Source organism: Bos grunniens, chromosome 4, assembly GCF_055505025.1.
Source record: "Bos grunniens cultivar Pamir isolate PY7600 chromosome 4, Bosgru_T2T1.0, whole genome shotgun sequence".
NCBI classification, from domain to species: domain Eukaryota; kingdom Metazoa; phylum Chordata; class Mammalia; order Artiodactyla; family Bovidae; genus Bos; species Bos grunniens.
Window position 1 is genome coordinate 56,888,572 of NC_141168.1, and position 22,156 is coordinate 56,910,727.

At 39.6% G+C, this 22,156-nt stretch overlaps 1 protein-coding gene and 1 non-coding gene across 16 annotated transcripts in view; one reads left to right on the forward strand and one right to left on the reverse strand.

Annotated features, from left to right (window-relative positions):
- BBS9 (Bardet-Biedl syndrome 9) overlaps positions 1-22,156 on the forward strand; it is a 481,107-nt gene that overhangs the window by 422,270 nt on the left and 36,681 nt on the right. The window lies entirely within an intron of this gene.
- LOC147374203 (U6 spliceosomal RNA) lies at positions 3,844-3,948 on the reverse strand. The gene has a single exon (XR_015163335.1). It is a non-coding gene; the product is annotated as a U6 spliceosomal RNA (small nuclear RNA).

A 22,156-nucleotide genomic window follows, 5' to 3' on the forward strand; every position in this document is an offset into this window, starting at 1 on the left:
CTATTTAGGACAGAAGGTCAAGGAAACATCCGTCTATAACTGGAAGAAACAGTATAAGAAGGCAAATGCAAGAAGTAGGCTATTATCAAGGTTTTTATTTCTTTTCCTTTTCTTCTCTTTAGAAAATATATTTTAAGATGTTTGAAGGTTGGGGAGTGGTGGTAAGATGAAAGGGCTAAAAATCCAACATTCACATTCAATGGGGAGGTTTGAGGAAGCAGAGGAACAATCTAAAATACAGCTAAACTGAAAAGAGTATTTGAGAAGGGAAACAAATGAGAAGCCAGATATAAATTGGAAATTATAGGGAGATTTTTAAAAAAGAACATTTCATGAAGTCCAGCCACATGAGCTTTGGAGAAGTAAAGTTTTATAGTAACCTGCAAGAGAGCAAGAAGGGGGTGAATGCTGAGGCAGTAAATTAAGGTTGATTTGCAGTGGCTGCTGTGGGAGGGACAAGCTCAGCCATTTAGCAACTGTGCAGCTACTTCTTCCTCTAGATTTTCTCATTGAAATACTGAGATAGCACCACCTTGTTTTGAAACAGCATTTTGCTTCAAAATTGTTTTGAAAATCAAACTGTATTGTTAGAAGTAAAGAAAGCATGCAGTTTTCAATAGGGTTGCTCCTATTAATAATTATGAGGCTTCCCTGGTGACCCAGATGGTAAAGGATCTGCCTGCAATGCAGGAGACCTGGGTTCAATTCCTGGGTCATCCATTGTAATAGGGAGTCCATAATGGAATGAAGAAGGGTTAATGGAAGAATATTTGAATCCAGGATTAGAGCTGTATTTGACAGGAGAAGCAATTAGGAGCAACTATAGGGGAAGGTCTACCATCAAAGACCTAATAGAATAACGTTCTCCCTGTGTGTACTTAACAAATACTTGTTGATAGATAAGCTGGCTGGTAACTAATTACAATGTGATGACCAAAGCCCAGTTTCTTGGAAGTAGGGCTGTTAAAACAGGAGTAGAATACCAGGGGAGTTTGAGGAATTTCCTTCCCTGCAGATGTTTAAACTAATACAGATAGTCAACAGTCTGAAGATAATTTGGGAAAAACTCTGCCTAAAAGTAGGGGATTGAATTAAATAACTCTTAAAGTACATCACTATTTCTATTTCTTCAGTCATGTCATATGAACAGATCTTTAATATGTACATTTTTATCCTCATCCAGCTGCAAATGTGAGCTGTCTTTTCTTTGGACTAATCTCATATGAGATATTATAATGGAAACCCTAACTGTGTAATTTTCAATATCATTAAAAATTGTGCAGGTTGACCAAAAGAAGGAGTATTTCCGTAACACTGGAGCATCTCTTGGAAGGTACTTATCTCTGAGGCTTTGTATTGATATAAAAAAATAAAACTTTTCTCCCATATTTAATTGGCATATGGGACTATTTTATATTCAAATGTGAGGATAAAAAATTTGTATTTATTCTAGCAGCTGATGATTTGAAGGGATTTCTACTGATTCAACTTGTAAAAAATCTTTTCTAGTTTTCTTCCTCTCAACTTTTACCCCTACCTGAACTTCTGCTACCTCAGTGAGTCTGTCTTCAATAGTAAGGTTTTGCTAGTTCACCTCCAAATTGGAGTAAACACATATCCTATTGTCTTTCCTTCAACTGTTACTCCCAGGACCTGTTCTCTCTCTGAGGAATTTGCTCTTCAACAATAACTTCTCTGCTTTCAGTAGAAATTCAGGATTATTAAAATTGCATGTATTGTTTTTAATTCTCCTTTAGATTTTAGGGTACCTGGATAAAGTATTTCAAGTGCTTAGTAGAATCAACTCATCAATCAGTTACTTATGTGAGGCAGTCACTGAAACTTATTTTATATCACATTTTTTTCATTTAAAATAATGAGAATACCCACAGATAGATGGGGCAGATCCAGCAAGGTGGCCCATTCCCATTTATATTTCTGGCCAAAATACTTGGCCTAAACTGGGAATGACATTCTGCTTCTGACACTATGCAGCCCTTACAAGGAACGATGATGTTCTTGTAGTTAGAACTGTTGAATGAAGTCAGGTCTGTGTTCCCAGCCTTTAAAACACACTTTTCACATTAAACTTTGAAAGAAAAACATTTTTAGTGTGTTTGTTTATTCAAATAAATTATTGGAATAATTAGACCCTTCTGATTTATGTGTAGTGTGATATTTCCTAAACAATTAAAAATGAAAATAAAAAACTCTTCTCTTATATCTAGTGGCTCTTAGAGTATATCACCTGATTCTGAAAGTAAAACACCTTTAGTTCTTTAGTTGTATTTCTCTGTACAATATGTCTCAACTCTATGCTTTTTATTATTATTATTTTAATATAAATTTATTTATTTTAATTGGAGACTAATTACTTTACAATATTGTATTGGTTTTGCCATACATCAACATGAATCCACCACGGGTGTACATGTGTTCCCCATCCTGAACTCCCCCTCCTACCTCCCTCCCCATAAAATCCCTCTGGGTCATCCCAGTGCACCAGCCCCGAGAATCCTGTATCATGCATCAAACCTGGACTGGCGATTCGTTTCACATATGATATTATACATGTTTCAATGCCATTCTCCCAAATCATCCCACCCTCTCCCTCTCCCACAGAGTCCAAAATACTGTTCTATACATCTGTGTCTCTTTTGCTGTCTCTCATACAGGGTTATCGTTACCATCTTTCTAAATTCCATATATATGTATTAGTATACTGTATTGGTGTTTTTCTTTCTGGCTTACTTCACTCTGTATAATAGGCTCCAGTTTCATCCACCTCATTAGAACTGATTCAAATGTATTCTTTTTAATGGCTGAATAATACTCCATTGTGTATATGTACCACAGCTTTCTTATCCATTCGTCTGCTGATGGACATCTAGGTTGCTTCCATGTCCTGGCTATTATAGACAGTGCTGCGATGAACATTGGGGTACACGTGTCTCTTTCCCTTCTGGTTTCCTCAGTGTGTATGCCCAGCAGTGGGATTGCTGGGTCGTATGGCAGTTCCATTTCCAGTTTTTTTTTTTTTAATTTTATTTTATTTTTAAACTTTACATAATTGTATTAGTTTTGCCAACTATCAAAATGAATCCGCCACAGGTATACATGTGTTCCCCATCCTGAACCCTCCTCCCTCCTCCCTCCCCATACCATCCCTCTGGGTTGTCCCAGTGCACTAGCCCCAAGCATCCAGTATCGTGCATCGAACCTGGACTGGCAACTCGTTTCATACATGATATTTTACATGTTTCAATGCCATTCTCCCAAATCTTCCCACCCTCTCCCTCTCCCACAGAGTCCATTTCCAGTTTTTTAAGGAATCTCCACACTGTTCTCCATAGTGGCTGTACTAGTTTGCATTCCCACCAACAGTGTAAGAGGGTTCCCTTTTCTCCACACCCTCTCCAGCATTTATTGCTTGTAGACTTTTGGAAAGCACCATTCTGACTGGCGTGAGATGGTAACTTATTGTGGTTTTGATTTGCATTTCTCTGATGATAAGTGATGTTGAACATCTTTTCATGTGTTTATTAGCCATCTGTGTGTCTTCTTTGGAGAAATGTCTGTTTAGGTCTTTGGCCCATTTTTTGATTGGGTCGTTTATTTTTCTGGAATTGAGCTGCAGGAGTTGCTTGTATATTTTTGAGATTAGTTGTTTGTCAGTTGCTTCATTTACTATTATTTTCTCCCATTCTGAAGGCTGTCTTTTCACCTTGCTTATAGTTTCCTTTGTTGTGTAGAAGCTTTTAATTTTAATTAGGTCCCATTTGTTTATTTTTGCTTTTATTTCCAATATTCTGGGAGGTGGGTCATAGAGGATCCTGCTGTGAAAAAAATATGGAATGCTTCACGAATTTGCATGTCATCCTTGCAGGGGTCATGCTAATCTTCTCTGTATTGTTCCAATTTTAGTATATGTGCTGCCGAAGCGAGCACAACTCTATGCTTTTTAAAAGGTAGCTTTTTGTTTTTAAAATGTTTGATTTTTATTTTAAAAATTTATTTTATTAAAAAATTTTATTTTTATTTAAAAATTTTTTATTAAAATTTTTATTTTTTATTTTAAAATAAATATATTTTGGTTAGTTAGAATTTTTGTATTTCTCTCAAATCTGCTTTTTGAGCAATACTCCATGTCATGTGTAAAATGTTCCTGAAAAATATGGTATCAATCTCTAGCTTCAGAAGCTGTGAATTATGCTAATACTGATAGGAAGATTTTTATTTAGTATAAGCATTTGCATATTGGTTAAGATATTTTTGGCTTTTGTTCTAAGATATTTATGGCTTTAAAGCCCATAAAACAAGAATCAAATTTAAACCCCATAAAACAAGAAGTAAATATATACATTGTACTAGTGAGCAGTAGCAGAGAAGGCAATGGCACCCCACTCCAGTACTCTTGCCTGGAAAATCCCGTGGACGGAGGAGCCTGGTGGGCTGCAATCCATGGGGTCACTAAGAGTCGGCACGACTGAGCGACTTCACTTTCACTTTTCACTTTTATGCATTGGAGAAGGAAATGGCAACCCACTCCAGTATTCTTGCCTGGAGAATCTCAGGGACGGAGGAGCCTGGTGGGCTGCTGTCTATGGAGTTGCACAGAGTCAGACACGACTGAAGTGACTTAGCAGTAGCAGTAGCAGCAGTGAGTAGTATGGCAAGGTATGCAGGGCTCCAGCTTACTAGTTATAAGCCAATGGAATGGCAGATACCAAGGGTTCACGTGTGAAGTTTAGTGGGTTTCACTCAGTATGCGAGCAAATTTGGAAAACTCAGCAGTGACCACAGGACTGGAAAAGGTCAGTTTTCATTCCAATCCCAAAGAAAGGCAATGCCAAGAATGCCCAAACTATTGCACAATTGCACTCATCTCACATGCTAGCAAAGTAATGCTCAAAATTCTCCAAGTCAGGCTTCATCATTACATGAACCGTGAACTTCTGATGTTCAAGCTGGATTCAGAAAAGGCAGAGGAACCAGAGATCAAATTGCCAACATCCGTTGGGTCATCAAAAAAGCAAGAGCATTGCAGAAAAACATCTACTTCTGTTTTATTGACTATGCCAAAGGCTTTGACTGTGTGGATCACAATAAACTGTGGAAAATTCTTCAAAAGATGCGAATACCAGACCACCTGACCTGCCTCATGAGAAATCTGTATGCAGGTCAGGAAGCTACTGTTAGAACTGGACATGGAACAACAGACTGGTAACAAATAGGAAAAGGAGTACATCAAGGCTGTATATTGTCACCCTGCTTATTTAACTTATATGCAGAGTACATCATGAGAAACACTGGGCTGGATGAAGTACAAGCTGGAATCAAGATTGCTGGGAGAAATATCAGTAACCTCAGATATGCAGATGACACCACCCTTATGGCAGAAAGTGAAGAAGAACTAAAGAGCCTGTTGATGAAAGTGAAAGAGGAGAGTGAAAAAGTTGTTTAAAGCTCAACATTCTGAAAACTAAGGTCATGGCATCTGGTCCCATCACTTCATGGCAAAGAGATGGGGAAATAGTGGAAACAGTGTCAGACTTTATTTTTCTGGGCTCCAAAATCACTGCAGATGGTGATTGCAGCCATGAAATTAAAAGACACTTGCTCCCTGGAAGAAAAGTTATGACCAAGCTAGACAGCATATTGAAAAGCAGAGACATTACTTTACCAACAAAGGTCCATCTAGTCAAAGCTATGGTTTTTCCCGTAGTTATGTATGGATATGAGAGTTGGACTATAAAGAAAGCTGAGCGCCGAAGAATTGACACTTTTAAACTGTGGTGTTGGAGAAAGACTCTTGAGAATCCCTTGGACTGCAAGGAGATCCAACCAGTCCGTCCTAAAAGAAATCAGTCCTGAATATTCATTGGAAGGACTGATGCTGAACTGAAACTCCAATACTTTGGCCATCTGATGGGAAGAACTGACTTATTGGTAAAGACCCTAATGCTGGGAAAGATTGAAGGTGGGAGGAGAGGGGGAGGACAGAGGATGAAATGGTTGGATGGCATCACTGACTCAATGGACATGAGTTTGAGTCAGCTCTGGGAATTGGTGATGGACAGGGAAGCCTGGTGTGCTGCAGCCCATGGGGTCGCAAAGAGTTGGACATGACTGAGTGACCGAACTGAACTGAACTGAACTAATGAAAAAATAAAGTTTGATACAGCATACTTTGTCAATCGGACATTTAGTCATATATAGGAGACAAGTTACCTAATATTGTTACCTGTTTTTATTTTTTTAAGAGATAAAAAAATCTTTCCTTTCAAAATTAGATAAAATATAAGGCTGCTAAATTTTAAAACTTGACATGTTATCTCATGGAAAATCATTGATAATTTTTACACTTTATAAATTTATAAATTATAAACTTCATACACCATTTCCATTTTAAAAACATGTCATGGATAAAGCCAGATTGAGACCCCAAAGTGAAATTTCTGTTGAGTGTGTAGTATGTTTGAGGCACTGTTCTAGTTGCTACAGGCGCCGTGGTAAACAGTCCACCTTTACTTTCTGGTGTTACTTTCTCATTTCTAAACTTTGCCCAGTTTTCCTCTGCTATATTACATCGACTCTATTCTTTTTCTTCCCCTCCAGACTTACAAATTATACCAATTATACTGTGGTCTGCTGCTGCTGCTGCTAAGTCGCTTCAGTCGTGTCCGACTCTGTGCGACCCCGTAGACAGCAGCCCACCAGGCTCCCCCATCCCTGGGATTCTCCAGGCAAGAACACTGGAGTGGGTTGCCATTTCCTTCTCCAATGCATGAAAGTGAAAAGTGAAAGTGAAGTCGCTCAGTCGTGTCCGACTCCTAGTGACCCCATGGACTGCAGCCTACTAGGCTCCTCCATTCGTGGGATTTGCCAGGCAGGAGTACTGGAGTGGGTTGCCATTGCCTTCTCCGATACTGTGGTCACTTATATATAAATTTGGGATAAAGCTAATAGCAGTATCTGTAAATAATTCATCTTTGGTGTAGGGAACAATATTAGCAGCATAATGAGCATGTGTAAAATTTTTCAAGGGGGGAAAGGAGTTTTCTTCATGAAGATAGGACTGTTTTTTTGTCTTTTAACAAAAATTAAAAAAAACACTTTGTCATGTTCCAGGCACTGTACTGGGCATTGGAATATGCTGATCAAGAAGAGAGGTTTCCACCTTCATGGGAGCTTACTTCTGGCATAGGAGTCAGATAATAAACAGTTTGTAAGGCTAAATAGGAGAACTGCAGGTTGAATTATGTACAGTATAACAAATAGGGAGTTGAAAGAGTTGCGCAGGTGGGGGCTACTTTATACAGGGTGATTGGAGGAGGCTTCTGTGATGTGGAAGATGAAAAATGAGGATCTAGGGGAGTAGCATTCCAAGCTCAAAGAATAGGATTCAAAAGCCTGGATTTGCTGAGAGTAGTTCATATTCATACACAGACAGGCACATATGTAAGTATCTGAGCTAATGAATGTGTTAATTAAATCATCAAGGGGAATACTCTCCCACCATATCATATATCAAATAATCACATGTAAACTTTAAATCTCTTACATCTTTGTTAATTATACCTAATAAAACTGAAGAAAAAAGAATTTAAAGGGCTGGAGGCTAGAAGGGTCTTGGTGTATTCAAAATATAGTTGATGGCTTGATCTTAATGAGGAAGGGAGAGCCACATCATGTAATATTCCTTACATACCATGGTCAGGAATTTATGTGTTACCTTATGAGTAGTGGGCTTCCCAAGTGGCACTATTGTTAAAGAACCCACCTGCCAGTGCAGGAGATGCAAGAGACGCAGGTTTGATCCCTGCGTCAGGAAGATCCATTGGAGAAGGAAATGACAACCCATTCCAGTATTCTTGCTTGGAAAATTCTATGGACAGAGGAACCTGGTGGGCTATAGTCCATAGGGTCCCAAAGACTCAAATGCTACTGAGCATGCACGCATGTGCATGTGCTCACACACATACACACATGTGAGTAGTGGGAAGCCATCAAATGGTTTTAAGCAGGGAAATTATGTGATCTGATCTATGTTTTCAAGAATTACTATGGCTACTATGTCCAGAATGATTTGGAAAACAGGTGGAATGGAAACAGAGGGAGAGCTAGAGAGACTGTTGTAGACATGTAGGCGAGAGGTGATAATGACGGGGGTTGTCACAATGGCCTATTTCAGAGTCTGGAATATGTAGAACATGGTGATGGATTGCATGTAAGGGGTCAGACAAGGAAGCAGAGATGACTTCTGGAATGTCTGCTTTACTAGCAAGTTAGAAAGTAGTATTGTTGGTGAAATGAGGGAATCTGGAGGAAGAACAGTGTGTGTGTGTGAACGTGGATGATAGGAAGGACAGAGTAAAAGACTCAGTTTTGGACCTATTCCATTTGTGAAGCCTAGTGGGCACCCAGCTGTAAATACTGAGTGGGCTGGTGCTCAAGGGAGACTGTCGGGAGATGGCAGCCTCTGTGTCACAGTCTTTGAAGCTGGACCGGCTCACTCATATGGGGAGAGAAAAGAGAAGGGAGGCCTCATCTAAACCCTGAGGCCTTCCAGCATCTGGAGGTCAGGAAGAAGGGCAGGAACCAACACTGGAAATTGAAGAGAAGTAGCCAAGGAATGAGTAAAAGGAAAACTGTGAGAAAGGAGCCACATGGAAGCCAAGAAGGGAGAATTTCCAAAGTCAGCATTGTCACATGCTGCTAAGATGGAGCAAGATGAGGGCAGAGGTGGGAGCTGACAGATTTCTACCTGAGGTTCTAGTACATTTTGTATATCATGTAGTCTATTTTGTTAATTAATGAAATAATCATACAGATGTGAAAGTGAGTGTTAGTCACTCAGTCATGTCCAACTCTTTGAGACCCCATGGGCTGTAGCCCACCAGGCTCCTCTGTCCCTGGAATTCTCCAGGCAAGAATACTGGAGTGGGTTGCCATTTCCTTCTCTAGGGGATCTACCCAACCCAGGGACTAAATCCAGGTCTCCTGCATTGCAGGAAGATTCTTTACCATCTAGCCATCAAGGAAACCCAGTCATACAGATATCCAGTTACAAAGTGAGATAAATACTATGAGGCAAGAGATTATAGAGGCTCAGAGTTGGAAAGTAGCAGTGAAATCATGAAGAGAGATAGCCATGAGAACTTCTTCAGAAGAGAAAAAGAACAGATTTGTTCATTGATTGGACATAAGTCTTCGTGACCCAGATAATCACGATGGTGTGATCACTCACCTAGAGGCAGACATCCTGGAATGTGAAGTCAAGTGGGCCTTAGAAGGATCGATATGAACAAAGCTAGTGGAGGTGATGGAATTCTAGTTGAGTTATTTCAAATCCTAAAAGATGATGCTGTGAAAGTGGTGCACTCAACATGCCAGCAAATTTGGAAAACTCAGCAGTGGCCACAGGACTGGAAAAGGTCAGTTTTCATTCCAATCCCAAAGAAAGGCAATGCCAAAGAATGCTCACACTACCACACAATCGCACTTAGCTCACACTCTAGTAAAGAAAGTAATGCTCAAAATTCTCCAAGCCAGGCTTCAGCAATACATGAACTGTGAACTTTCAGATGTTCAAGCTAGATTTAGACAAGGCAGAAGAACCAGAAATCAAATTGCCAACATCCGCTGGATCATCAAAAAGGCAAGGGAGTTCCAGAAAAACATCTACTTCTGCTTTATTGACTATGCCAAAGCCTCTGACCGTGTGGATTACGATAAACTGTGGAAAATTCTTCAAGAGATGGGAATACCAGACCACCTGACCTGCTTCTTGAGAAACCTGTATGCAGATCAGGAAGCAACAGTTAGAACTGGACATGGAACAACAGACTAGTTCCAAATAGGAAAAGGAGTACGTCAAGGCTGTATATTGCCACCCTGTTTATTTAACTTATATGCAGAGTACGTCATGAGCAACGCTGGACTAGATGAAGCACAAGCTGGAATCAAGATTGCTGGGAGAAATACCAGTAACCCTAGATATGCAGATGACACCACTCTTATGGCACAAAGTGAAGAAGAACTAAAGAGCCTCTGGAAAAGGCTGGAAAAGCCCAGTCATACAGATATCCAGTTACAAAGTGAGATAAATACTATGAGGCAAGAGATTATAGAGGCTCAGACTTGAAAGTAGCAGTGAAATCATGAAGAGAGATAGCCATTAGAACTTCTTCAGAAGAGAAAATGAGCAGATTTGTTAACTGATAGGACATAAGTCTTCATGACCCAGATAATCACGATGGTGTGATCACTACCTAGAGCCAGACATCCTGGAATGTGAAGTCAAGTTGGCCTTAGGAGGCATCAATATGAACAAAGCTAGTGGAGGTAATGGAATTCCAGTTGAGTGAAAGTTGAGTGAAAGTGAAAGAGGAGAGTAAAAAAGTTGGCTTAAAGCTCAACATTCAGAAAACTAAGATCACGGCATCTGGTCCCATCACTTCATGGCAAATAGATGGCAAAACAATAGAAACAGTGCCAGACTTTATTTTTGGGGGCTCCACAATCACTGCAGATGGTGATTGCAGCCATGAAATTAAAAGACATTTACTCCTTGGAAGGAAAGTTATGGCCAACCTAGATAGCATATTGAAAAGCAGAGACATTACTTTGCCAACAAAGGTCTGTCTGGTCAAGGTTATGGTTTTTCCAGTGGTCATGTATGGATGTGAGAGTTGGACTATAAAGAAAGCTGAGCACCAAAGAATTGATGCTTTTGAACTGTGGTGTTGGAGAAGACTCTTGAGAATCCCTTGGACTGCTAGGAGATCCAACCAGTCCATCCTAAAGGAGATCAGTCCTGGGTGTTGGAAGGACTGATGTTGAAGCTGAAACTCCAATACTTTAGCCACTTGATGCGAAGAGCTGACTCGTTTGAAAAGACCCTGACACTGGGAAAGATTGAGAGCAGGAGAAGGGATGACAGAGGATAAGATGGTTGGATGGCATCATCAACTCAGTGGACATGAGTTTGGGTAAACTCTGGGAGTTGGTGATGGACATGCTGCAGTCCATCGGGTCTCAAGGAGTCAGACACGACTGATCTACTGAACTGAACTGAACAGAAGGGTTAATTGGAAAAGAGAAATGTTGGGGAGGGGTCCTGTATTGCTTGTTGCAGTTGGCTGGTGCTCCATTCATTGAGAAGGCATCTTTGGAAGAGGATGAAGCTTGATAGAAACAGGTCATGAGTTCAGTTATATCCAAGTTAATTTGAGTGCTTATCTCATGTCCACTTTTTCTGTAGGAAGCCTTCCCTGAATATTCTATCCTTAGTTAATTATTCTAATTCCTATAGATAAAATAATGTTTGCAATTGCGTATGTTTCAACCCTATACTTACTGTCAGTACTTCACATTGGCACTTTTTGTTATACTCTCTGGTTCTCTATGTGCTGTATATCATTCTTACCTAGAGCATAAACTCAATGTGGACACAAAATACATGGTTACTATTTTTGTTTATACAAGCTGATAACACTCGGCAGGCTATAACGTTATGTAGTATTGTGTATTTTTATTCCCAATGTCACTAGGGGATTTTCTTGAGATATAGACTAATTTCTTATGGGTTATTTAATAATCTCAAAGGTTCATTAGATAAAGAATGTCTTCCAGGGCAGCAGGAATGAGTGAGTTTACTGACATTAAGTGAATGATATACTCTGATGTTTAGTGGAATATGTTCCCTATCTGGAACTATTTTTGAATTAAATTTGTGAAACCTCTACTGCTTACTGTGTTGAGTAGTATTACTGAACTGTGACTAAAACACAAAGATAGTGAACCCTTGAGTTTTGCCAGTCTTATATTTTGCTTTTTGTGCATTATTTCTTTAATACATTACAAAACATCATCTAAATTTGCATCTGTTATAGAATTTGATAGCCCCTTCATACTTCAAATTGGCCTCAGTGATTTCAGCATTGGAAAGTTGGGATTTTATTTTCCCAGCTGTTTCAGTGTAATATATTTGAAGACAGAGGCACTGTCCGGTAAGTTTATAGCCTAAATAAATCTATTTTAAAGGTGTGCTGTCTGGGGCTAGGTGGCATAATGGGATGACATATGAGCTACTCATATTGGAAGACCTGGCACTAAGCTTGTCTCAGGATGCCAGGAAAGTGACTTTAGAGGTGTCAGTTTGCTGGAGTTCTTGGTGGGCATCTGGGAACATCCCAGAATCGGTGTAAGGTCCAACATAATGTATCCTCTGTAAATTATATTGCTACATTAGCCACCTAAGGTCCAAAAGAGCAATTTTTGAATGACTTCAGTAGACATTTCAAAATCTTGTTTTAATAAGTAATGAGAAGGGCAAGCCATGAGAAGTACAAGACTGTCTGAAAGAAAATCAGCCTAATCTAAAGGGTTATATGTGTGACTGGGAGTTGAAAGTTAATCTTTAATATTTCTCTATTTATTTGGCTCATCAGTTATTTAGCAAATATTTACTTAATCCCCTTTTCTGAGCCTTTATCATTTTAGGCATGGATTTCATAACAAGACCGGTTACCTTTCTTCTTCCTGGCTTCAGGTCTCCTACAAATGCCAGTAAAAATATTTCAAAAAAGTGTCATGAAAAAACTTATTATTACTAAGGAAAAACCTTGATAACCTTGTCTTCAATGCTTGTAAAGTCATCTCTCAATAATCCCAAGATTCTTAAGTGGACTGCTTATCTGAAGATCTTTTACTTTTTCTACTTGTCTTTGCCAAGAATGTCTAGTATTAATAATTATACACTCAGTTTCCATTTGAATAGGTTTTTGAATTACTTAAAAGGCCATCATCATGAATTCATATTTAATGTCTGAATCTAAGGTTTCCTTATTGTAGTAACACATTGTGTGCTAGCCAGAAACATCACTTAATTTGAGAAAGCATAAAATGCACAAAGGTGCCAGTCAGACTTTGATTTTTATTGTGAAAATATATTTCAGTAACTCACAGACTTACTGTTGATTAACCTGACCTATTTAGTTCCTTTCCTTTTGTATTTAACTCCTGTGCATAAAATGATCTGGTTAATGGTTGTTATTTTTTCCAGAGGAGACTCTTAACAAGGAAAGCGGTGTTATGGTGGACCATGACAGCTGATGAGGGGTGATCCTGGGCAAAGAGTGTCTGTCTTCTTTCTCTATCCATGAGAAGGTTTCAGTCTGAAACTAAGCTACACATGGTTTTGTAGCATTTCTAAGGAGTTGATCCAAGTTGATAGTGCTCCAAGTTGCTTCCAGGCTTTTTTCTTTTTGAAGATCTTCCTGTTGACTCGGATGCTTGGAATTCTCCACGGAATTCAGGATGCTGAAATACAGACAGATGGTTTTTCTCTCAACCTCTCTGAACCTCAGTTTCTTTTTCTTGACCTCTAACTGTTAGGATCTCAGTATCCTTCTCTGTGTGTCTGTGATACAATGCTTCACCAGAAACTGTCCCAAGTTCTACTTCCTGTGACTCTGCTGATTGCTTGGGCAGAGCTTTTGATGCCTCATGGTCAGCTCATAGAAGGATGTGAAGAGAATTGGGGATAAATTGTACCTCTTTAATTGAAGAGGTGGTTTCAGGTTAAAATATACTTTAATCATCATCTCTTGGAATTAAAATTGTGTTTATTATATAAACCATTATTGAGTACTTATTATGTGCTTATTATCATACAGAAGTCTAGGTGTACAGAGGTGAGCAAAATAGATGAAGGCTCTGCCCTAATAAACCATCCATCCCAGTGGGGAAGGAAGGCAATACACAAACACATAAAAAGATAATTACAAGCTATAACGAATAATATGAAGGCAAGTAGTGTGGTAAAGAGTAACCAGCAGGGGGAGGAGGGATTGGGGAGCCCTTCCTAAAGAGAGGTTATCTGCAGTGAGATGGGAAGGAGCCATCTGTATGAAGATGCCTTTGGTGGGCTTGGGAGTGAGAGTGGGAGAAGCAGTCGATGTCCCAGAGAGAGGGAATAGGAAATGCAAAGCAAGTAGGAAAGAAGGCCAAGGTGACTGGGGAGGATGACAGTGGACGGGGTTGGTAAACTGAGTAGGGGCCAGATCATAGAGGAGGCCTTGTTTCAAAGCTTAGGGTTTACTAGAAATGACAATTCTTGAAATAGGACATTTTTTATGAACCTGTTATCTCTTAGACCAGATGAAAGGTGGCAGTCCTAAACTTGAATAGTCAATGTGCATTCACGGTCTGGAGTGGTTTTGAGCACAGCCAGCAGCATATTGAAGCAGTACTTTATTATATTCAAAGGCCTGAGACCACTCAGTTCTCAGGCATTTATCACTTGAAAGTGGAGGAGTAGAAAAGTTTAAAAGGCCATAGCAATAACATTTGAGAAAATGAATAATTTAAAGTGAATTAAACCATGAATAATGAATTATAAAAGGAATCCTCACTTGTGATTAGAGATTCATAATTTTCATTTTACAGCAAAATATGGTTGGCTGCCATGCATTCCTGACTTACTTCATCTAAGTACAATTAGGCCCGACACATTAGTGCCTTGATGTGCAGACTTATGACTGGCTTCTTGTGTCGAAACCATTAAATTTTAATGTATTCAGCTTAAGCATAAGTGGTCACAGATGATTCATAACCCTGCTCCCTGCTTTTGGTGAAAATGATCGTTAGCACGAGAATTGTCCCCAATGGCCACACTTATCTTTGTAGTTGATTTCCTAAACATGTTTGTGTCCGTAGAAAACCAGGAATAAACATTTCGTAGCTGATGGGTAAAGCGCAATGATAATTGCTCTAAAGCCGCAGGATATTTGATGATGATAAAATAGAACTCCGTAACTCTTGACATTTTCTTTTTGAATTTCTGGTGTCAGGAGAGTACAAGTGATATAAGCTGCTCTTTAAGAATGGAGTTAGCCAACTATGCGTTTTTAGTTTTTGTTTTTTTTTTTAAGAAGTAAATGCCAAGAATTGCCCATAGTGTTACGACATCATCATTTAGCTGTTGGGCATAGAGGAAGGATGAACCAGCAGGCTTGCCTGACTGATACTTTAGATGGCAGCTTACCCAATAAAAATAATACTGTGTCTTGGACATAGGCGATTAACCAGCCTGGCAGTTGAATGCTCACCTGACCAACCGTTATCTAGGTCCTGAAAAATCTCAGCCCAATATGCTGCTAGTTGAATTTACATATCTTGTTCAACCCATGCAGACGCATATGATGTGATGATGTCCCTCCTGAGTTGAAGTCCTGATTGCCTTCACAGTAAACTGCCGGTTATCTGCCATGACTCCTGAGTCCCACTGTGATCTGGCTTCTGTGTCTCCAGCCCTTTTGCTTGTACTTGCCAATTAGGGAGCTACCATTCTGAGCTATCCACAGACTCCTAGAAGGAAGCATATTTTTCCCTTGTCCTCAGGCACACAAGTCCTCTGCCTAGGATTCCCATCTTGTATATTCCAGCTGGCTGACTCATGTGAACTTTTACGGTTTGGATATTGTCTGAGACCATTCCTGCCTTTCCCCCACTCCGAATACCCTCTCTCCCTGAGTCATAGTTCTATCCCCGTTTGACCATTGCACCCTATATGGGATTGCATTGTATTATAGAGATTGGTATACCCTAATGCAACCACGGAGAAGGCAACGGCACCCCACTCCAGTACTCTTGCTTGGAAAATCCCATGAACGGAGGAGCCTGTTAGGCTGCAGTCCATGGGGTCGCTAAGTGTTGGACACAACTGAGCGGCTTCACTTTCACTTTTCACTTTCATGCATTGGAGAAGGAAATGGCAACCCACTCCAGTGCTCTTGCCTGGAGAATCACAGGGACGGGGGAGCCTGGTGGGCTGCTGTCTATGGGGTCACACAGAGTTGGACACGACTGAAGTGACTTAGCATAGCATAGCATAGCAATGCAACCCTGCTGTGGGCTCCTTGAGTGTAGAGGATGTGTATTGTGCCCTTGGTACCCCTATTTGTTAGCATAGAGTTTGCATATGGTAGGCTCTTGGCACTGGATGAATTTCTGTATAGGTTATATCTCTTTCCTGACCCTGAAATGTAGAACAACTGGCTGTTCTCCAAACTGGTCTAGGTATCATGTGGGATTATTCTTGGTAGTAACAAGATAACCAGACTTACTTCAATCTCCTTATCACATTACAAATGATTTGACTGCTTCCTTTTCTAAAAGAAGACATTTTTACAGTCCCATTACTTAATGAAGGAGCATGGTCCAAACTTGCTGTAACTCTGGAAATCCTTATGAGACTCATTCATTAACTATTATGAGATTAGCCACACCTGGGTATAGGCTTTGATTCAGGTGCTCTGAGACTGCTTTTATCCAAGCAAAGTCAAAATAAGAGTGCTGCTCCCTGCTTCCTTCCCCTCCTCCCATTCATTGTAGTTTCAGGGCATGTACCACTGAACAGTCTGTCTCATTAAATAAAGCAATAATATTGTAGGGCTGAGAGATAAATCTAAAAGTCTCTGTTCTAATACTCCAGGCCATTGTGTTTCTAAAATCTCCCTAAAAAGATAGATGTTTATTCTTAAGCATCTCCAGGGATAGGCTTCCACAGCCCTCTCAATTATGTGTTCCATTATCTCACCAGTCTTCTCATCAGGAAGGTTTTTTTCCTTAATGTCTAACTTTAATCCCGCCTGTTGTAATTTAAACTCATTTCCTTTTGTCCTGACTTCAGTGGAAATAAAAAATAACTCACCAGCACCCACCCCCCCTATTTGTAATTGAAGATGTCTGACTTCCTCCAGGCAGCTCTTTCTAATGCTAAATGGACCCAGTCTTGCCTTTTTCTTCTCTTGCCTTTCTTGGAGACTCTTCCTTTTAAAACTTTCATTGTTCTTATTGCAGCAAGTATCAGGGACCATACATTTCAGTTCTGTCATTTTAATCCTGCAGCTTATTTTTTCAGTCTACCAATCTGTATAACCTTAGTAAGCCACTTAACACATTGAAAAAGAATCAATGGACACAATTGTAAAGAGCCTCACAGTTAGGGGATTCTTCATCTCTGCAAGCGATCTGCTACAGCTGACCAGTACCCTCCCTCCCCAATTGTAGGGAAAGAGCAAATTAGCCACGATGGCATGGTCAGGCTCTCTTGGCCCACGTTTCGTAAATACATGGTTATGTAACAGCTGAGATCACTTAAAACACTGCGGATGTGTGTCACAAGGTACTCGCTTAGACTGCTTTGTGCAGTGCGCATATATGAGCACCACCTGAAAAGCCCTTGCGGCTGCATTATGGCTGCGTTCACTGGGTCAATCACGCGAGGAGAAAATACAGCATATCTGTTGCTGCTGTAGCTGCTGTACCAGCCTGTAGAGAATAAACACATCTGCAGTTCCTACGGCTCTTCTGAGTTTTCTTCTAGCTTCCCTGCTCTCGGTTTGCCTATCCTGAGTTCAGCAAACAGTGAGCTACTGCAAGACACCAATTTACATATTTAAGAGTGAAATGATTTTCTTGTCTTATTTCTTGCTTCTTCATGTATACAATTCATGTGGCCACAACTACAGTGTTTTAGAGTCCCAGATCTACTCACTGCTGTGCCAGGATAGCTCAGGGATGGAGGGAAGGGGACAGTATTCTCATTTTCTTTTGCCTTTCTCAGATCCTAGAGGCAGTAGCATTGACAGAAGCTACAAATTTCCAGTGTTCATGGAACATTAATCTTTTTTTTGGAATCTGAGATAAGAACTTGGAAGTAATATGAAAAGGAAGATTAGCTTAAAAATTAAAAATACAACTGTCTTCCTCCTAAAAATAGGAACTTCTCCATGAAAATTAGAAAGGAGATAATAATAGGTGTGGATGAAGATGAAGTTAAACAACAATACAAGAGAGAAGAGGAAGTGGAGCAAGAAGAAAACAAGTGATGTGATCAAATGAAGGTGGATTCATTTTGATATTTGGCAAAACTAATACAATTATGTAAAGTTTAAAAATAAAATTAAATTAAAAAAATAAATAAATAAATAAAAAGAAAAAAAAATGCTTTAATTTGTGGTCCTTCAACAGGGAAATATCATAGTTAAGATCTCTTAGTAAAAAATAAACAACTATAAAATTCCAGAATAAGAAGTGACTCAAATTTGTAATATAAACATGATAAGAATTTCTGTTGATGTCTATGCTGTTAATTCAGTGATTCCTCATGACATGTTACCATCCACTGCCTATGATTTGAGGAGACATGGGTATTATTAATTTGACAACTTTGCAATTCTACATAGTCTGATCCTTCAGGAATAGTCCTTCACTATAAATAAAAAATGTCATTGAAATTACTGTAACTTCAAAGTAACTTCAAACTCAAAATAGGCATATAAGCAGTATTATGTTTCCTTCTATTAATTGAAGATTATATTAATAATACTCTGTCTTCTATGTAGCAGTGCCATACAGGGTATTTCAATGAGAATCTAATTGGCCCTTAAATTTATCCTAAAAATCAAAGGGAGAAATTGGTATTCATGGCAGGTGGACTGAATATTAAGTCTCTGTAGTACTCAGTAGAGGATTTTAAACGTTATTAGTAATCACTTCTGGAAGCTTCATTAAGGACAGAGTTCTTTTTCAATGTACATGTCTGTTACCTAGGACTATTTAGAATTAACTGCAACTACCCAGAAGGAAATGAAATGTTCCTTTCTCCTGCTTCTCTGAAAAGATACCAGTTGACCAAAGTTTCAGTCTACAGACAGGAGAGAATGCCATCTTCCCCTCAAATTAAGTGAATTGGCTTCCATTAAAGCAAGTGTGTCCCTTTTATAAGTCACAGTCCTGTATTCTAAACTAAACTTGAAACGGCTCACCACACAAACTTAAAAAGCCTTATGTCTTGAAAACTTAGTGATAGGAGCAATGGAAATGAGAAAGGAGAAAATAGATGGGAAATAGATGGGGAAATAGTGGAAACAGTGTCAGACTTTATTTTGGGGGGCTCCAAAATCACTGCAGATGGTGATTGCAGCCATGAAATTAAAAGACGCTTACTCCTTGGAAGGAAAGTTATGACCAACCTAGATAGCATATTGAAAAGCAGAGACATTACTTTACCAACAAAGGTCCGTCTAGTCAAGGCTATGGTTTTTCCAGTGGTCATGTATGGATATGAGAGTTGGACTGTGAAGAAAGCTGAGCACTGAAGAATTGATGCTTTTGAACTGTGGTGTTGGAGAAGACTCTTGAGAATCCCTTGGACTGCAGGGAGATCCAACCAGTCCATTCTAAAGGAGATCAGCCCTGGGTGTTCTTTGGAAGGACTGATGCTAAAGCTGAAACTCCAATACTTTGGCCTCCTCATGTGAAGAGTTGACTCATTGGAAAAGACTCTGATGCTGGGAGGGATTGGGGGCAGGAGGAGAAGGGGACGACAGAGGATGAGATGGCTGGATGACATTACTGACTTGATGGATGTGAGTCTGAGTGAACTCTGGGAGTTGGTGATGGACAGGGAGGCCTGGCGTGCTGTGATTCATGGGGTCGCAAAGACTTGGACACGACTGAGCAACTGAACTGAACTGAACTGAGGCAACTGCAATGGGCCTTCGATGTGTAAATCAGAAACACTGTCAAAACAGTACTTCAGGTGTGTTATGTCATCTCTAGGGTCAAAAGGACAAGTTCAGGTCAATAATAAAATCATTTGCAAGGATATATATTGATACTTAGATTTAAGCTCCCAGATTTATGGCATCTATATATTTTACTTCAATTTTAAACCCAGGTAAAGACCACTGGAACCTAAAATCTAAAAATAGATTTATTGTTAGGATTAGTAGTAGTTGTTTGCTTTTAATTTATTGTCATCCTATGACTGTCATCCTAAGAGACTGCTTTTAAAAGAATTTACAGTTCCCACAAACACAGGAAGTAAAGTCTACGTGGAAAACAAAAAATCATTCTGTTTGAGCCAGTTCTGACATTATTCTGATTTGAAATCAAGACAGTAATTAGAAAATTGAATTTTGATAACATTTTTAGGGCCTATTTTACAACAACCCTCTGTCTTAGAAAGGTGCTTTTGCTTCGAAGAAATGGTGTGTATTTTTGGCCTCTTACCCGACTCTTTAAAAGAAACTTTTTGTTTTAATGTAAAATTGATTCTCATGTGAATAACTCAATCTTCTATGCCTATTGAGTTGCACGTACGGGTCAGTTTAGCCACAGTGCATACTGTAAAGGATGGTGAAGGGAAGGAATGCCTGAGTAGGAGTGCTACATGATATCTGTGCCAACCTGCATCATTGGTAAAGTGAAGTCATGAGTTGCAAAGTAAGTGCTTTGAAGAAGCGCTGTTTATGGTGGGCCCTTTTGCATGATTGGAGTGTCTGAGAAAGAAACTAGCCTACAACTTCAGATCTCAGTATGCTGTTACCAGTAAGGCCAAATTCTTCCTGGAACTTATGCTTTATTCATTTTAGCTTTGAAAGATTAAAAGAATCTTGCCTGGAATTCATTAATTTAAGAATGCATTTCATTATATTACTGTTTTACTTTAAAGATCAGGAAAGTATTCTGTTGTCTCCTCTCTGTTTTATTGGGAAATGAGGAGGGGAGGGAAAGAAAGGAGGGAGGGATAGAGTGGAGGAGAGAGATTTCTTTTACTTGCATTTTTATTAAAATTACTATGGGGCTTCCCAGGTGACTCAGTGAAAAAGAATTCACCTGCCAGGGTAGGAGACATGGGTTTGATCCCTGGGTCAGGAAGATCCCCTGGAAGAAGGCGTGGTAATCCACTCCAGCATTCTTGCCTGGAAAATCCCATTGTCAGAGGAGCCTTGCTGACTTGTCCATGGAGTCACAAAAGAATCCGACGTGACTCAGCGACTAAAACAACATTACTATAATGTAATTTACCAACTATGGTTCTGTTCTTACACTATCTACTTTCTGCTCGTGTATCATCATATTTGTAACTCTCACTTATAATACCTCTTACATTTTAATATTGGAAGGCATTTTAATATAAGGTAGGCAACATATAATTAGTTGGAGGTGATATGTTTTTGGACAATCAAGGTGGAGACAGGCTGACAAGAATTTGTGTTCTAGTCAACCACTTACTTGCCATGTGACTTTGAACAAGTAATTAATCCTTCTGAGACTTTGTCTCCTTAATAATGGTAGCATTGTGAGGACTGATTACATAATGCATGGAAGATAGCATGGGACCTGGCCCATGGGAAATGCTCTGCTCATGGTGATTTTTTCTTTTATTATGATGATGATGATGGAAAATGATTTATTCCTTTTTGCGTCAGATGTGCTAAAAACTTCCATGGAAGATTACATAAAGAAATTCTTGGCTGTGACTTTAAAGCCCTGATCAATTTATTCTGGAAAAGAGGTAAAAATGTAATGTGTGCTCATAATATGATGAGAATAACAATCTCACAAATATTTCTATGTTGCCTTACCAGGCATTTGAGATTGAAAGCAGATCCAGCCTGTTTCTCCAAAAACTGAACTCATTGCTGGGAGATAATCTCTCTTTTTGAGGTAAAGAATGATTTGTATTGATTTTTTGGAACTCATGCTTAAGAATCTCTGGCTGCAGACTACAGTGTAGCTATAACATCAGAAGGAAATATTTGCATCGAGTGATGGGTGAGGCTACATGGGAAAGTGAAAACAGCTTAAGGGCTGGTATGAGAAGAACTCTTTCAAATCCAGATTCTACCTGCTGCTGCTGCTGCTGCTAAGTCACTTCAGTTGTGCGACCCCATAGACAGCAGCCCACAAGGCTGCCCCGTCCCTGGGATTCTCCAGGCAAGAACACTGGAGCGGGTTGCCATTTCCTTCTCCAATGCAGGAAAGTGAAAAGTGAAAGGGAAGTCGCTCAGTCATGTCCGACTCTTCGCGACCCCATGGACTACGGCCTACCAGGCTCCTCCATCCATGGGATTTTCCAGGCAAGAGTACTGGAGTGGGGTGCCATTGCCTTCTCCGCAGATTCTACCTAGTAACTGTATATCATTTGCTCTAGTGTCATTTCTTTCCTTTTTTTTGTAACTTTAAACTTTTTATTTTGTATTGTGGTATAGCCAGTTAACAATGTTGTGGTACTTTCAGGTGAACAGGAAGGGACTCAGCTGGATACATGTACATATACATGTATCCATTCTAG